At 41.4% G+C, this 18,838-nt stretch overlaps 1 protein-coding gene across 2 annotated transcripts in view; it reads left to right on the forward strand.

Annotated features, from left to right (window-relative positions):
- The first annotated feature begins 4,057 nt into the window (after positions 1-4,057).
- Positions 4,058-18,838, forward strand: part of LOC112571820 (cadherin EGF LAG seven-pass G-type receptor 2-like) — a 58,933-nt gene continuing 44,152 nt past the window's right edge. The window contains exons 1-2 of one of the 2 annotated variants that reach the window (XM_025251128.1): positions 4,058-4,164; positions 4,645-4,814. The gene's annotated coding sequence lies outside the window, so the exon portion shown is untranslated. Of the gene's footprint in view, positions 4,165-4,644; positions 4,815-6,099; positions 6,687-18,838 lie in introns of those variants that run through there. The other variant, XM_025251127.1, reaches the window with a different exon arrangement.

Raw genomic sequence — 18,838 nt, forward strand, 5'->3', positions numbered from 1 at the left:
ACTTTAGCATACGTTTCAACGATGTTCCTGACTTAGGTCAAGACCTTAACGGTTTTTAACTTTTTTTTAAAGTAACATGCATAGACAGGTCCTAGCAGTGGAGGTGGAAGGAGAAGTTATCGAGAGCAAAATCTCGTGTCGAAAGCAGACCATCGGTCACACGTCAGCCACTCACGTGACCAGCGATCGTTACACGAGGCACAGGATGGTGTTCATGTAACAGGTTGCATATTTTTTCCCCTTTTATAGTCTTTTTATAGGTTTGTCAAACGTTTCCTTACTTCATCCTTATGCTATCTGACCTATCGTTATTATCATACTCTTATGTCACCTAACCTGCTCATTGTTTACCACGCTAAGTCACCTGATTGTTCGTTGACATCACATTGTTACATCATATGTCAGGATCATTATCATTTTATCACCGTTGTTACATAATACGACTGATCATCCCTTAATTCATTGTTACAAAGTCATTAAGATGCTCTCTCTCAGCAGAGATGGCCAAGATTAGCAATGCCGCCACTAACTCTATCATTTCATGTTTGAACACTACATGTTTGTTTGATGTTAAGGGGTCAGGACATGGGGTCATTCATCTTTCCTTCCAGCTGGTAATTGTTAGTAATAATAATAATATGAAAGCGCGTGGACCACTAGGTCAGGAAAATGTCTGAGTGTCTTCTGCATCTTGATTATACAAAAATTAAATAAAGTGACAAAATTATCAAAATTCCGCATTATCAACATAGAACACCGATTATAAGAAATCATCGAACAGCGCTTGTGCCCTAGTGGATGGCTAGGGAAGCAGGAACTGCGATCCAACCCAAGGGAGAAATGATAAACAAAGTATGGCAGCCTTTCGTGACGTCACATCATGGCGGGCTTTGAGAGGTTTCCGTGGGAGTCTGCTACTAGACATCACAGTCTTCAGGCAGGTGTGCGCATGTTCGTTTAGTGGGTGTTTAATTTCTCAGGCCTGCCTATCGTTAACGCCAGTACGGCTCTTGAAATTCTTCCCTGCTCCTCTCCATCTTGATGAGCAGGATGCTTTCAAAGAGCGAGCACCATCGTTTGCGGGCCCACGCCGGAAAGAGCGAACGAGTCCTCGCGAGATTAGCTCGAGATATCGTCTTTATATCACGTGATAAAAGTAATGACGATGGAAGAGGAATCGTCTCCAGACCGGCATCATGATGGTCACAGACTGGCAGAGATGGCCTTTGAAGCTCTGATAAGTGAAGAGTACAAATTGATTGCTGGTGTTTATGTACTGTCTACCTGTCCATATCCCTTTCCATATTTTCTTCTTCTGTATTTCTATTTTTTTTTCTTCCGTGTTCAGCTTCTTCTTCTTTCTTTTTCTGTATTTTTCTTCTTTCCTATTATTGCTTTTTTCTTTTTTCGTTCTTTCCTTTTTTTATTTTTATTCCTTACTGCCTACCTTACCATTTTTCTTTTCCTCCTATTTCCGTTTTTGTGACCAATCGCTGTAAGAGACAGGTCGGGAGGTCATAGTTCTCCAGGGACGCACCTAATTAACATCTATCTTGTCCAGCTCTCCCATTGGTTGTAACCTTGACAACGAAATGGTAGCTATGTAATTACTTATGTCAGTGTTTTGACTGCTTTTTCACTGAAGAAGATATTTAAAAATACTGGACAGTCCTTCAACAAAGCATGTGGCTGGTTGGTCATCAAACAAGGCAAGCCTGACTTAAAATATAAAAATAAAAAGGTTTGCTTATTGAGCGCCATACTTACACCCTGAGTAAGCTCAAGGCACTTCACAGATCACATAGCCGACGATGACAAACGAGGAGGATAAAGGATAGAGACTGGGCAGCATGATAACAACATAACAAATTGACTATATCGCAGCATTTGCAGCAAGCTTTTATTTTTCACTGAGTTAAGCTGGTATTTCGCTACGATGGCTACAAAATGTAATAAACTCGGACATAATTTCAGAAACAAGAAAATGGAAGTAAAGAAAATCGAGACATTGGGGAGGATAATTACATCAGCCAAAGCCATTATCAGTAATTTGAATGAAGCCAGCCTACAGAATATACAGTTTTTTTCAAAGCAATTAACCAGCGACTGGAGTGCAGAAATAATATTAAAATATCGCATGGGATTAATATGAGACTGTTGATAAGCGACACTTAATAGAGTCATCTAACGACACTTCAAGGAAATATTAAGGTTTGAACCACCTGGGTCACGAGGTTGGGAGTCGCTTGAATGCTCAATCACACGTTCATTGTGTTGTTTAAACGGAAGTTTGTAAGGCAACATAAACATTATTGTTTGACTGCTGCTTTGAAGCAGTGTTTGTTTTGATTTTATTGTGAAATATTCCTCAGCCAATTTGTGTATTAAAGCTTATAATTTGTCATTTGGCTGATTTCCTTAATTTTTTTCTTTGTGGTAATGCCTAGTTGAGATCATCCAAATTAATTTGTTTATTTGTTTGTGAGTTACTTTTATTTTTTCTTTTGTTGTTGTTGTTTTGTTCCTTTTTGCGTTTTATTATTTTTGTTTACTCGTTCTTTCTTTCTTTTTTGGGTTGTGTTCTTTCTTTACTTTTCTGTTGTTTAGTCTCATTTTTGTTTTTTTTAATTTTGTTTTTATTTATTTATTTTTTTTTAATTTTTTGTTCGCTACTTCCTTTCTCTGTTTCTTTTTTTAATTTGTTCTTTGTTTTTTTTACGTTCGCCTCGAGCTTTCCTTTCTTTGTTTGTTTCTGAACTTTCTGGAATAACACTCTCCATGGCAATGTCTTTATCAGTCTCAATAGATATACACCCCAAAAGAATAAGCCACAGGTAAAGTTTCCTGAACAGCTCGGCTCATTCCAATACAATGGCATCAGGTCCTCACGTCCTCACGTCTTCACGCTACACTGTGAATAAACATGAGTACACGATAGTGAGAAAAAAGCAATTAAAAGAACATCAATGTTCATCAAGTATAACGGCCTGCTGCAGCCCTGAGCACGTTTGTCGCAGCAGCGCACCACGACGCACGACGCAAGCTGCGTGCAAGGGACACGACGCTGAACACTTCTCACGCTCGTGATCACCGATGATACTTGCAAAACAGAATGGCGGGAAGATGTCAATGTAGCAGGTGTCTGACAAGTTCCACTTCTGTCACTTCTTAAATCAGGCATTTAATCCATTCTTATAGCAGATTTGATCAAATCGGTATAAAAGCTCATTTGTTTCTTAAAATTTGTGTATATCGTTAGAAACGTGTTAGTATGGTGTTAAGCAAAAATTTTGCTGACTAAACCTACTACATTAAACTTGAAAATTTTTCGTTGTAGACCTTTGCATATGTAGCCTCCGATCTCCCCTCCCCACAAACAGTTCCCACGGGGTCTTTCCTTTTGGAAAATAAAGAAAACGTAAACTGAATGATGGAGAAAAATCTTACGTATGTTAAAAATAGATGGTTGCAATTGTAATTAGTCAGCAAAGAAACAAACAGTAAATAAATCAATAAAATATGTGTATGACTTTTTTTTTAAATAGAAAGTTAAGTGGAAAGGAGAACAGAGATGACAAATGGTGTCAGATGTCTCCTGTGGGTGTAATAACTGCCAGGTTCTCACCACACGACTTTAAACTTATGGCGATGCACTTTGATCCTAGTACGTGTTCACAAGCGTTGTCAGGTTGATCGTGTCTTCTTCATCCTAGAGTTGTGTGCTTTCGACCTTCACCCCAAGTGTCGGATTGACCTCTTGTGATGTCAGCTCATCGCTATGTGCGTTATCTGAATTACGTTTGTGCTTACTAAGAAAAGAAGAATACTGTCGTCGAATCACTGTTAGCAAGCCACATTTTTAAAATTTAGCTTAAATGTCTAGCCATAAGCGCACGCGCAAGGACGAAGGAGCGCGCGAATGACGTCAGTTTGTGTGAATGCGTGTATACATGACGTAAAAAAGATGTGTGACGCAGGCAAAGAGAATGATTGGCCAGTCATCAGAAGAATCTTAGGTGGCAGACGATAAACAAAAGATACTGGAAGAACTGGAAGAAATGTTTTGTGTGTCCTCAGAGACGACGATTCATTTGATTTTCAGAGGAAGGATTTGTGTACCCTACAGACGACGATTCATAGCAAGTTTCATCATAACTTATGAAAGTAAGCGCGGAGAGAACTGAAAGTTGGACGTTTAAATTGTGAGTGAAGCGTATTGAGTTCTGACTGTTCTTAGTGAACGGAAGATTATGTATACTGGAATACCTTTTTCAAGTAAAGTTATAGATCGCCTCGGAGTTCCCTAACGTTTTAACTAGACGCACTCAAAAATGATTAAGTCGACTTCAATAGCTCAACTAAACAAAGACAGAAAGTATATTTATTTTTACCACCCTTAATTTCATGTGGTTATTTTCCAGGTGAATCGAGAAACAAGATATTTTCAATACTGAAATATATTTAACTCATTGAATGAATAATACCATGGATAACAAAGGAATAGTCACTCTGTCCGCGATGTAGTTGCTGCAAGCTGTTGTATACACGAGTTGCTATGAAGGATGGTTCACTCCATTCCTCTTCCCCTCAACAACATTCTCTCCCAGGCGGAAGACTGTTTCCTTTCGTTTTTCTTTTCTTCAGATCTGACAGGCTACAAGTCCGGGGGTAGCGCCTGGTGGCCTGTGTGCAGCCCTCCCTATCTGGTCTGTCTGGATCGACGAGGACTAATATTTCACGAAACAAGTTTGCCGGTCAAAGCTGCAACGTGTCGTGCTGGCCATGAATCATCAGAGATCACTCGGGAGTTCAAGGTGAAGAGTGACTGTGTGTGTGCGTGCGTGCGTCTGTCGCAGGTGACTCTGACAGTGTAGTTTCCCTCTCGCTGTCTTGTGACCTGTATCCTTACTGTCCTAGTCTGGAAATTTAAGGTTAGTTTGTGAAACAATAGACGAAGAAAAGGCCGAGGCAGGAGAAGATGTTAGTGTATCGGTGACGCCATTACGGAAGTCACCTGTCCGTTTTCCGTTTGATCGACTGCGACATCGTTTTTTTAAGACACGTGATGCGCTACTGGGAAAAAATAAAACTCAAATCCAGCTCCTCACTCGGTCAGGACTTGTGGCTCAGTCACATGATTATCTTTCTACCGCGCACAAATTCTCACCTTTATAATCTCTAGATGATTTGAAAGAAAACAAATATCTTCGATGATTTAAATATATTTAAAGAATGATTTTGTGCACGTGTGCTAAATTTGTCAGAGTTTAAAGGAAGACCTTCCACCTTAATCCATTCATCATTATCCTCATGACTACCATCATCAAAACAGCAGCAGCAGCAGCAGCAGTGTCGTTGTCGTCGTTGTCGTCAGAATATATATATATCGCATTATTATCACTTTAATCGTCTTTCATTTGCTAATTTTCTTGTTTATCCCTCTCTTTTCTCATTCTCTCTCTCTCTCTTTAACTCTCTCAACTTTTGTCTTGTGATATGATTGCGTTTCCTATTCTATCCTAAACACAGTGACGAGGGAGAGACATGTATTCATAAACACCTATGTCCAACATGCCTCAATTTTGGTTTCTTAATACTCTTAACACTCCATGTAAGTGGCCAGTTATGCCTTTCGGAGCTTTGAAGTTCTTAATTTGGTTGGAAAGGTGGGTATTGTACACAGGTTGCTTAATTTGTTCTGTATTTGTATGCGGGACAGCACATGGCAGGCACATGTACAATAACAGTCAATTTCAACACGTTGAAATATATATATTCTGGTTAGAGATCCCGTGCACAAACAATGAATAATTACGTGTAAATTTATAATTAAATCAGTATATCCCTGTGTGATAATAATCTTGATTTGTTGCATTGTTTTTGCTCTCTTGAAATTAACCCACCGTCTACTAAATTAATCTCTCGCATCGACCTCTACTCACCTATGCTTAATTACTACAAAACCAAAGCAGATTTGGAGTTGCTAACACCAGCTCGAAAATCCCATCCTCCACTGCAGCCTCAAGTATCTAATTGAATAATACGGCGCTGCTAATACCTGCGTTTGAACAGCGTGGCTGGAAACAAGTGGCAAGGGGGACATGTCTGTTGCCATATGACGTCACGCGCGAACAGCGCTACTGGGTCCTCAGCGCTGACTGGCCCGCTAGCCCACGTGCGCGAATGGCTACCTCTGATTGGCTGACGCCAGCGCGGGGGATGGGTGCAGAGTTAGCAGACGAGAACTGTAAAAAAGTGAGGGACAGGCTGTGAATGTAATACTGCTTGTCAAGGAATTTCGGCGTGACCCACTGGGTTTCTGCCAGCGAGCTGCAGCAAGTGCACACGATAAAGGAAAGTCGACGTTGTTACGGAGACGGTGAAAGGAAAGCTTTCATGTTTGCATGGATGTGTGTTGTCGAAGTTTGAATATCACTCGACTGGCAACGATTCACAGGAACCTCGCATTGGCCTCCGCAAAAGATCGTCGAAACTCATAACAAGTGTTTTTTGAACTCCTTCTAAAGTGTGTCAAGTATTACATCAGCGGCTAGCAAAGGAGTAATTAGCGCCTTTGATCGGATAAACATCACTGAAGAGGTTGTCAGAAAAAATAAACCTCGGAAATCTCTCCTTCGGAATGTCGACAACCTGACGGCTTAGGGAAGTCAGGGGACACGAGAAAGGTAGGGAAACTATTGTACTCAATGATTCCTTAATAAACAGATTCTTTTTTGTTGTTGTTATTTTAAAATGTTTGTTTACTAAAGCTTCATTCGAGTTTAAGTATATGACACCACTCCCAATACACCTGGAAGACTTTTATCATAAATACAGAGACAGAAAGGCGTACACATGGTGATGTATAACTAATTTTTAAAGCGTTATTTAATTCAGAATTTCTCGTACTATGACAATCTTTTCCAGTTCTTATCACTCCTCAAAAGAAATTTAACAAAGGGACTGGGCATACATGTGATTAAGTTCTCTTACACGTATCGTAATCTATAAACTTCAGGGTTAACAACATCAGAAGACGGACCAAAAGGGCATTTAATAGGTCAATGCAAGTATACTTTACGAAGAGATGTTATTGTACCAACAAAACAAAACAAAAAAATTGGAAATGGACTTTTATTGATCGTGTCTCTTTCGCATTTCATCCTCGAGGTGAATTTTGTGAAAGTACCCTACTGGACGAAAGTCGTTATTTCGCTATCTAATCTCTTCTTTCGAAAGGAAGGACTGTTTGCTCAAGACCTGGGTGAGCCAGCCCGCAACCTGTTTTAGTAGGTCTTCGGTGTTTCTTGTGTTTATCCTGTGACGCCGTGCCGATCCTGACAGGAGCGTCTCGCTTTCTTCTCGGGACAAAGACGTACGTGGCGCAACGTTGCGTTGTCCTGACTCCCAGTGTTGCTGAGCTTTCTGCTTGCTGTTATACATTCACGAATATGTGTTCGCTGACGATATTGTTTTCTATTCTGTGATTCTGAGGAATACTTATTAGCAGCTTTAAAAAAAGATTTTAAAACATTGACTTTCTTTTTATGTAAACGTATTTTTTTTTTTTTTGAATCTGAGCATCCTTCTGCTTACAGTCCCCTGTTAACGAACGTCCGAGTTACGAACATCCATACTCAAAAACGATCTGCCACGAGGCGCTGAATTTAGAAAGACTTCTAAATTACAGTTACAGACAAGCGGTCCAAGGTGACGCACGGAAACTAGTTTCTTATTATTGTGTTTTGAGATCTTTTAAAGTGTTTGGAAATGTTATTAAAATGTTATTAAGATGTTTCATGAGCACATAAATATGAAATAGATGACTAATGCGTATAACCAACTGTATGTTACGACTTACGTAAGAAATCGACTCAGGTAACGTAACTCGTGCGTAACTCGGAGACCAGCTGCTTTTGCTTGAGAGAAAAAAAAATGTAGATTAATGTGTGTGGACATGAGTCCCTGTGCGCATTTGTCTTGTGTGTGGGGGGGGGGGGGGTTGAGGTTGGGAAAGAGAAAGATCTGGAGGATAGGAGACTTTACACAAGAAGACAGGATATGGAGCTTTACAAGGAAGAGTAATAGCTGAGCAGAGAAAGAGAAGAGATGCATGTGTATGCGTGCGCGTAGGCTTGTGCATGTGTGTACGTATACGTGCGTGCATGTTTGTGTGTGTTGATATAGAAAAGAAGAAAGACGATTTTATAAAAGAGGCAAAGGTGAGAAGAAGGCGAAGACTGAGATAGAAGGCGGAAGGAAAGATTAGAAGAATTAGAGATAAAAAGTGTGGGCGGTGTGTTGCGTGGGGGAGGACGGAACGGAGAAAAGTCCTGGTTACACCCGTAAACTTGAATATTTCGGAACTGTTCGCTCATAGAGTGAGAGGGCGATTTATGGGCCCTGAAGCTCAGGGTAGGCTTAAAATATTTCTGTCATCAGCTGTAGTGCTGAGAGTCGCCGTCAACGACCCAAGCTGTTTCCCAATTGTCTTCTCCGCCCCAAGACTGCTGTTTGCGCATGCCCAAAGCGTGTTACGTGCTCGTATAAGAGGAGGCAGCTGTATGCAATATGTAACGCACACAGCGGGAGACAGAATGTTTGCCAGCTGGGGACAGTACGTCACAGCTGTCTCTATCTGCTGCAGGCATTCAGCTGCGTTCATTGTTTTAGAGTCTTCATTTTCATCGATAATTTAAAGGTAATTGAAATATAACTACAAGAAGGCAACGTACTCGCAACCATTTGATTATTTTAAATCCGTGCTTAATTGCTATTGTTAACCTGGATCTAAGACAACCTTTGTAATTCAAACCCGGTCGCGATGAGACATGATGGCATAGAAAAACTATTTACAAGTCAAATAAATGGCATTTAAAAGTAAAACGACACGTAAAAGCCGAAAGCCATTGAGCTGAAGGCCTCAAGGGGAAAATCTAGTAGTTAGTCCTCCCAGACTCCAAAGTATGATGGGATTGGTACATCATTCTCAATGGCCAATACCTTTCAGCTCTGTTTATTTAGTCTTCCCGTGGGAATCGTTGGAACGAGGTTTTAGTCAGGTAGAACTACTACAATCAGAAGTGCTTCAAGAGTGAGAAGTGACATAACACCTGTAATAAGCACTTGCTGTTGTGCAAACAAGTTTTTTTAAATCGTAGGTCATGTTTGTATTATCGCTGACAGATGAGAGACTGGTGCTGTCAGCGACATTTGTATCATAGGGCAGAGCAGCGGCCGCAACAGTGCACACTTGACAATAGCCAGTACATGTCTCTTCTGTTTTCTGTCTTTTTATATTTTTTTCTCTCTGTTCTCTCTACATTTGCTGCTCAATCACTCTCTCCGTCCTTTGTTTAAATTTTATTGACGTCATCTAATAATGTACAAGTACTAAAGCTGAGGGCATCTGATGCTCTCTGTATCTCTCTTGACTGTTCTAGCGACGTCCGATAACAATGTACAGTTGCTGAAGGCTTTCCCACCTTCTTATTATGGCGTTTCTCACACGTGTTCCGGTTGTCAATGTCCTGAAATAAAAACAGAAATATGTTAAACTAATAGACTTTTTGCCATGAGTGATCCCCAGTCTAGCGGCAGATTAATTTAATTCGACAACATCGATCTCTGCCGTCGTCCTCCTGAAGGAAGGTAACCTGTAAGTAGTAACTTTCCTGACCGAAGGACAGGCGCTGAATCTTTTTTCCTTTTCTTACGTCAGCCACTAGCTAACGAATATCACTTCAAAGCATCCTGATAAGTGGGGAAGGATTACAGAAGAAAAATGAGCAATGAAACAAGAAGAGAAAGAGAAGGTATGGTGTCAGTCATGTCTGGCAGCGAGCAGAATAGGTCAGAGACATGCAGGGAAGTAAGCTTGCCTTGACAGATATATCTGGCTGCAAATAACAGAAAGATAAATCTAATTGCTCTTTTTTTCCAAAAGACGTAATCCACATTTTATCAGCTTGAATCAAACAGGGATGGACAGATGTGGGTGTCGTTATACACCACGATTTCATAAAACAGGGAAATATCTCCTACCTGGCATATGATGACACGATTCAAAGCAAACACTTTGTAGCACTGTCTCCAAGCAACCGTAAAGTCATGCTTAGTTGGCAATCCTCTTGAGAGAGGAATAGATAGCTACAAATCAATGATGTTAATTTAATTGACTAGGTTGCCTATATATTTCTTTATCTAACACAAACTAGGAATATGATACTAAGTATTTTTTAAAAGTAACTTTGTTTCCTTTCAACGTTGTAGTGTTTACAATAGGTGAGCGAGTGTTGTTTGCTGGAAAGATACAGATCAGAATCTGGAGATATTAAGGTGAGGTGGAACATGACTGCGCTAACAGAATAACAGAAAAAAATGTAATCCCCCCTCCCGAAAAAAAGCTTTGTTACAGACACTGTGATTCAGCCGTTTGGTGGAGTTCGGATTGTATCATGTATACTTTTTTTCCATCAACAGAATGGACAGCAGTCTTGATCCTTGGGGAAAACTCTTGTTGACAAGGCTTTTCCTTGTTTCACTTGTCTAGACCTACAATGGCGGACCCCTCAGACAGAGAAGTTATTAGACTGAATGCGTGATCGCAAAGCTCGAGCTGATTCAAAAAATTGTTCTGGGTTTTGTGTTCAAAAATTGTTAAATGTTCTAACAAAATCCAGCAAATGCTGTGGAAGACATACAAACCTCCTCCATCCTTCCCAAAAAAATATTCCACCCTTGCAAACTCAGCACATGGTAGCCTATTTATCAGAAGAGGTAAAAATCGACAGAAGGGGAAGGTTGGGTTCTTCCACACGTGGGGCCCTAGTCATCACGAACACTTGTACTTCACTTACAGACCACCAGCCTATAGGACCCTTTGCGGTATCGTTTTGCCTTCTATTAAGATGAACATTCAAAAAAGAGTTTCTGTCCTTGCTGCGGTGTTTCTATAATTATTTCCTCTGCTCATGGTTTTCGCCCACACATTTAAGTGCATGCGTTCTCCACTTCTGCATTTCATAACTCTTAATACTTTATAGACAAATGATTCCAAACGCTTAATTCGAGTTAAACATAACCGAAACAAAATTCTAGTTTTAATGCACGAATCCTTATACATATCCGACATCGTAGTTATAAAAAAAGAGTATGGTGAACGGTTGTTATGTTATCTTTAAGTTATCTTATTTGTGTCGGTAAGCAGTAAACTAAAGAACGTTTTTGTACAGGAAATGACGCACCCTCTTTTATGGTTGACGTAAGTAAAACGGCCTCACACAGTCAGCCATGGTGTTTCAATGTTATTGTAAGGAGGCAACGCCAAACGTCTATTAAGACGCTCAAACGGATTTTTCTTTTACTAGGAAGATAGGTTTGAAATAATGGGTGGTTTAAGGTAAGAAGTGCCCTGAACAGATTTGTTTAGGCCAATTATAAATAACTGAATACTTGTTTCGAGTACAAGAAGAAAATATTCTAGGAACATGCGTCATACATTTACAGCTCAAGCAGTAAAAAGGGAGTCCTTAGAATGCACCTGGCACTTTTTGGTGGTAAAGTTTTTCTTTCCATCGTTTTGAGATTCAGCATTTGCGGATCTGCATCCAGGTAAACGGCGAAAACATATGTGGATAAACTGGAGGCATGAAGAGGTTTACGAATCTAATGATACAGAGCTTAGAGAGCATGGAAGTGTGTACTTTCGGGCGCCTTCTATTGAGAAAACCCGGCCCCGTCCCCTTTCCCCCTTAATTTACAAGCCGACCTGGGATAATTGAAGCAGCAATATCGACATCAGTTATGATGCATTGATGTTGTAAAGATTCCTTGCACGGAAATGTTCTTTTATTAAATTTAGGATTTAATCTCAAGGGATAAACGGTGTTGTTTGCAGCACATCTGTCCCGAAACTGTTACCGGAATTGACGGTGATGGTTCCACTTTCGAACAAACTGCTCGCGCTACTTAATTCACAACCAGGGTTTGGTTTTGTTCAAAACTCAAAATATTCTACGCCTCAGCTATTGGTTTACAGATGTTCAAGGCGCGAATCACTTTTCTGAAAGCGTGACACACTTCACTGCCTTAATCGACAGAACTTGGTCCATGAGTGCTGGTGGAGTATTGGTGTTTTATGCCGCCCCAGCAACTAAGACTATATCACTGTCAAGGCACCAAGCCCTATAAACAGATGTCACATGAAGATAAATAACAGCCTGCCCGAATCGAGAGCTGAACCCAGGACTTCCAGCCCTCACTGTATCGGTGACAGGTGATAACCGTTGCGCCACCGGACCGCCCTGGTAGTCAATGAACTACCGCATGTAACTGAAGGGCGCATGTATAGAGTCGGTAACTGAAATATGAGGCAACGAGGAAAGTCTTGAGATAAAAATACTTATACTCATACAGTCCTGACTTGTTATATTATGGCTTCTTACATCTTATATGACTTGGAGTAAATACGTTTGTAAAGACTTAGCAAGAATGATAATAATGAATTATTATTCACTTTCCCTCTTTATCTTTCATTCATAAATATACCCGTCATGAGCTAGAGGCTCACCTAAGTTCGCTGCACGGAAATGCAACGCTGCAGCCTAACTACTCCTCCAGCCGAGCTCTGCTGGAGAGAGTACAGGCAGACTTGCATGACTAACCCACCCAGAAAAGTGAGCCCCCTCCCAACAGACTGAGCAGTCAGTGGATCGCGAAAGCTGTGCGTGTCAAGACGCTACCTGCTGTAGCGCCAAGTGAAGCGGATATGATGTGGGCTGGGGAAGGTGGGTGACGGGAGGCGAATCGGGTGCACACGTATGTTTAACAGAAGGGTTAAGGCACGACAGGTCGTGTACCCTGTTAAGCTGCGAGACCCTGTAGGCAACAGAGACGTGCTTCTGACGACGAGCTTCATTAACAGCATGCTGCGTATATGCTTCCCCCATCCCCTTACACACATATATACAGGCACTTCCTGTCAATCTATCATATTCATTCGTTCACTAGCTCATTCATTAATTCTCTTCACCTGTACTGGTTAGCTGTGCAGGTCTGCGGGGGTGCTTGATAGACCCTGCAGATGACCAGGCTTGCCACAGAGGAATATTCTAGAGCAGTCAGAAGCAAGTCCTGTATTTATCATTCCGGCTGGCTCTTTCAATTTTCATGCATGCACGACTATATCGTCATAAAAAGCCGTCTGGAATAGCATGTGTGCACATAAAACCTTACTGCACCCATGCACACACATAATGATTGCATGCTAGGATACATTCAACTATTACCGATATAATGAAAAAAAACATGAAAGACAGAAATCTGGGCTGATGTTCGTCTCAGATGACGTGGCCTTTACCTCACCTCCCTCACTACCCCATCTACATTGACAAAAAATGTCTTGTGCACACAAATTCTCTGGCCTTCAGCATTTCCTGCATCATGTGCGCGCCCGCCAACTGTTGTCTCATAAAGAGGCCAATCCCCATACGACCAAGCTATTCCTTTGTCGCAAGTAGTGCTCTGAGGCATGTATACAATCAAGAGCAGCTGAGGTCATCTGACGTAGCTCTCAAAAGTATTGCATGAATGAATATTTCATGAAGCTAGTGAAATTACTGTCAAACAATTAATAAACACAGTAAGAGCAATGTACCCGAAGACATGTTCGGGAAAATAAAGAAGCTTGAGTTTTTCCAAGTTATACACAGTGCAGGCCCTGAGGATGCCTGCTGCAACTAATAAAAGGTGTCACCTGGGAGGCAATTAGTGGGATTTCTTTGCAGAGGGGAAGGGGAGTGCGTGCCTTGGTTTTCAAGCTTTGCCAGTGGCTGTCATGATCGTGTGTGGGTTATGCAGCAGGTTTTCCAAGTTTTTGAGACCTGCAGGAAGAAGCTGTTTGCAGCACCTCAGTCCCGAAAACTTCCGGAAGTGACCTATGGTATACATGATGGTCACGTATCCGTGGATTAATAGTTTGATCTGGAGATTGTCCACGTGGAGCTGTTAGTGGTTTATTATTTCTTTACAGCGCGGTTTGCTGAAGGATGGAGCCCAGCCCTCTCCTTCTGCTGCTTTTTATATGCCCCGATAAATCAGGTACGCGTGTGTTGGGTGGGTACGGGACAAGAATAGTTTCAGTCACAGACCCAGTCAAGCCTCCAACGGACAATTTTTTTTTTTTTTATTCAGGCTACCTGAAAAGAGAAAGAACAGAAAGAGGAAAAGAAAGAGAGGGAAAAAACGTTGGATATGTCAGACGGACGTCTGTAAATGTATAACACGTACAACGTGTAGTTAATAGCGGACAACAGACAGAGAGAGAGAGATGGGCGAATCTGCACAAAATAGTTCAGTGCAAAGATGTTTACATTTTTTCCCTCATCACACGAAGGACCGGCGCAAACCTGTAAAGGGGAAGGACAACCAGAAGCTAAAGGCTCCCAACTGCTTGTTTTGAGAAGGCAGTGAAGCAGACGAACAGAGACGGAGAAAGAGCTGACCTGACCGCCGTGTGTGTCTGGACCAATCAGAGCACGCTGTCTGATCCTGCTTGTCTCTTTCAGTTTAAGGTGAATTCAGGCAACTTTTTTACAGATGGCTGTTTTCTCCAACTGGCAATCAACAAGCAGTCGACAGATGAGCTATCGCTAAGAGTGTTAAGAAGGAAAGAAGTCTATTCAAATCGTAGAGCTCAGTGGTGTCAGGTAGAGCGAGGTTAGTATGAGGTGAAAGGATGAACTGTGCCAAGAACGATGCAGTCAAAATGGTGACAAGGTTCTGCTCGTTAGATATTTATTTCAGTTGAAAAATGAACTCTCATCGTGGTTGATGGCGATCGCTGATCTAAAATTATAGGACAGACTCTGCGAGCGTTCTACCTGGCCATCTTACTTCAGTGGAGGGCATTTTTAATGACTGGGTTGATCACATCAGGAAGTGCTGTTGCCCTAAATTTGAATGAATAACGTCTCGCCATTCTCTGCGCCTTCTCTGTACCCAAAGAACGATGATGCTGTCGTTAGTAAATACTCCTACGCCATTTCCACAGCAATCCAACTATCCCACAAAACATAACAGTAGACGCAGAGCAATTTTTCTGTTCTGCAGACAATTTGGCAGGCATTCGATCAGGCAGATAAATAAATAACCCGAGATTCAGACACTGCTTAAAACCTTCAGCGGGGAATAACACGCAGATTGGTGCGTGTAAAACACCAATATTTTTCTCTTCCTTTGATTAAAAAAATGTTAACTGAGAAAGAAAACATGGCTTAAAATATTCAGTAGGAAATTGCCTGTAAATTGGTTTCGCTAAACACCGAGTTTTTTGTCTTGCGTATTTTTCTCTAACTTTGAAAGAAGTCCTAAACTAACTTTTAGGAGTGCGAGCGATCCTGAAGCACAACCCGGCCCTGTAAGTATGCCGAGAAAAGGCCAGGAATACCAGAGAACAATAGGAACCACTTTACATTTACACTCAGATCTGGGAGCGAGAGTAGCAGTGGTAGGGACATAGCCTGTTCTTCTGTTTACTCTCTCGGTTGCACGTGCTGACCTCTGTAGCTCCCCCGTCGTCTTGCGAAAGGTCAGCGCTGCAAAACACTTCCTGAGATTTGCACGCTGCACGTCCCCAAACGTGACAGAAAGAGAGCTCAGATAATAGGGCTATCTTTAGTCTCGGACACTTCACAATGCGCGAGACAGAGATGCAGGCGAACTAAGACTACAATACGGAAGAGGCTATTCAGTCAATGTCCTGTGTTGAGAATGTTAAGCTGAGGTCGTTTCCTGCTTAATTTGTCTGCTTGCGTCCTCCCTCACTGGTTGTATGCCTGCATGTCTGTGTGTCTGCCAGTCTGTGGGGAGAATGATTCAAGTCTCTTGTAATTTCCTCAACATCAAACACGAGAGAAAAGAATGTTGTTCTTTGTGCCACTTAAAAGGAATTTGCTACAGAATATTTTTTTTAATCAAAAGGCCTCGTGTTTAACTAAATAACATGCTAATTTCATTCTCTTTTATGTTTCTTATTGTTACACTTGCTGTATTAGCTCTGAAAAGAGGTTATAACACAAAAAAAAAAATCTTTGAAACAAGAAATTCCTCAAATAATTCTTCAAAACATGTTATGGCAACAAAGGCTCGTACGTGGTTTTTATCACTGTCGTCACTGTTTTGGGGGAACATCGAGAATGACTAACTCAGTATTGTTCACAAAGTTTCAGAGAATTCTCGCTCACAGGAACTGACAAACAAGACACGAGGTGTAAAATGGTCTTCTTGGTTTGACATGACTTTGTTTTATTCTTGTGGAAACAGCTCTTCCTGTTTCCTTCATTAGCTGATGTAGAGTATAATGAGGTACGGCAGTTGAAAGTATCTCTTGTCATTTTCAATTATTGCTTGTCACGTCGCATCTGCAGTGCCACGAGATAGAAATGTGTTGATGACTCGCACGTGCATGATATGTGTGTGTTTTTGTATATGTGTGTGTGTGAGGTGGGGTGCATATGATTTGTAAGCGGGTGCTGCGCCTGTAGTTCGTGTTCTCTGAAAAGTCTCGCATTGAAAATGACTTCAACTATCTTACTGTCCTTGACGATCTTTGTCAATGGCTGCTTTACCCGCAGCACTAGGTCATGAAGTTTCGTCTAATCTCCCATTCCATGTTTGCTGTTGTGGTATCAATCGTCAGACACAAGCGCCTGTTAAGCTCTTCACTAAGAGGTCCTTAATATGTACACGCAAAAGTGAAAACAGAATATTTGTTCACTGTTTCGACAACACTACAGTCTTTATTATTATTATTGATGTATTGATGAAGTACTTTCAGAATTGTTTTATTAATCTGTACATTAATTACTAGTTTCTATGTCTTTTAGTTTTCGGCGTTAACATAGACCACGAACAACTTCATGTCTGCGAGAAGCAACAAAAAAGTAATACATAGACTCAAAAGGGAGGAAAAAAATCATTCATCTTCAGATGCTGAATACCCAGAGTCTCGTGCAGAGAGTAAACACATTTTTCTTTTTTTTTTTCTTTAATTTTTTCGTTGAACACTTTACCACAGGCCAGTGAATTCTTTAAAAGAAAACATCCGGCTTTCACTGGCGATGTCATCCTTGACGAAAATATGTTGGTCTCAGAGTGTGTCATTAATAGAACAATTAGCCTAACAGCTCTTAATTGTTCCTCATTGGCTGTGCTCTGCTAGATGAATTTTTCGATTAATGCATTGCAAGAAATAAATGGGTTTTTACATGGGCTTCTGCCGATTTAACTGGAATTAATTCTCTTTCCCTGTCCTTCCTGCTCCCGTCGCCTCACAAACTTAAAAAATGTGTAAATCGTTAATGTACGATTATATACGGTAGCTCAGAAGCGACTGGTCAACACAAAAATTGACAAAGTGTTAAGTGTAAATTGTTACCTGAGTCACTGCAAGACAAACATGTCTTTCACGAAGGCAAATTAATTGCTGTAAATCTCCTCCAGTAACAGGCTCTGCCATTAACGGTTACGTGGAGCAGAAGAGAAAGAGGGGTGAAGCTCGCCATCTCCAGTTCCGAAAATGCTGGTTAGCTGTTGTGCTTGGTATTTTTTTCGTTGCGTGCTTCAAAGCTGTTGACTAGACTTAGCAGCTGGAGATCTTGAGAAACAAGAAAAGCAGCAGGTAATTCCTGAAGGGGAAACAGGTGTCGCCGACTGACCGGCAGGTGAACCGGTAATACAAAGACCTCGGAGCTACATTCAGGTCTGTGACAAAGACCTAAGACTGGTCAGGTGAGAGCAGTTATGGATGCTTCACACGGTGCCACAAAAGCGTTACTACACAGTAAGTGTTGGAAGTGTTTACAGCAATGTTTCAATCGGAACTGGGCAAAGCCTTTGCCGCTCTCTCAGTGACTTTCTGGCACCTGTTTACAGACCAAGCTACTTTGATTTCAGAAAGCCTTAGATAAAACACCAATACAGCGAACCGCGCCGTGTCGGATCGTGTGGGGTCTACATATTTGTTTCATGGGCAGTTGAAAAGAAACTGCGCAGAAGATCCTGTTACTTCGTTTGTGAACACGTATTTAAGCTTAAGAGGTATACGAAAGAATTTACTCTCTTTCAAATTTGTGCAAGGACCAAGTAACAAGATTGACAAGGCGATAACTGTGAAGCATGGTGTTTGCACGCGCCAGACGTCTCCACGTGAGCTGTGGAGTAGGGTGTCGCATAGCCCTGTCACGGGACACAACGTACAGCTCCCCCCGCTCCCGCTCTTCCTCCCTAAACGTGCAAGATTAGACGTCCTGCTGGTCTTTGCACGCCGTCCATGGCTGAGTTAGTTCACCAGCGTGGCAGTCCGCGGTTCCTATGCAGAGATTAATCGACGACGCCATGCAGACGTGCATGAGAGGCCGCTATTCGTCAAGAGCGTACGCTGATAAAAAAATTAAATAACTTGTTCATAATGCGGGTGTGTCTCCCGGACGCCTTGTACTTAGGTCCTCGTTTCTGGGTCAGTAATTTTAATCCTGCTGCACACAGGAAGACGGCTGCTTGAATTTTGTTTCCCTTCTTGAATATGTGGTTGGTTGGGGAACTCTTTACTTTATCATCTGTGGTTGTTTACTAGACAGTTGGAAGGATTGACGTGCAATTGTTAACTAGGTACTTTGGTTTGTAAACTAGAGACATTTGATTAATTAAGTCTGTTATTGGTTTTACTGTTCTGCATCCAATCCAAACTAAATTTTCACTCTTTTTATAATAAACAAAAATGGTGTTCATATGTTCTGTACGATGAAACTCTACGCCATTGGCGGTCCAGGTATCCACG

The sequence above is a fragment of the Pomacea canaliculata genome, linkage group LG9 (assembly GCF_003073045.1).
Source record: "Pomacea canaliculata isolate SZHN2017 linkage group LG9, ASM307304v1, whole genome shotgun sequence".
NCBI classification, from domain to species: domain Eukaryota; kingdom Metazoa; phylum Mollusca; class Gastropoda; order Architaenioglossa; family Ampullariidae; genus Pomacea; species Pomacea canaliculata.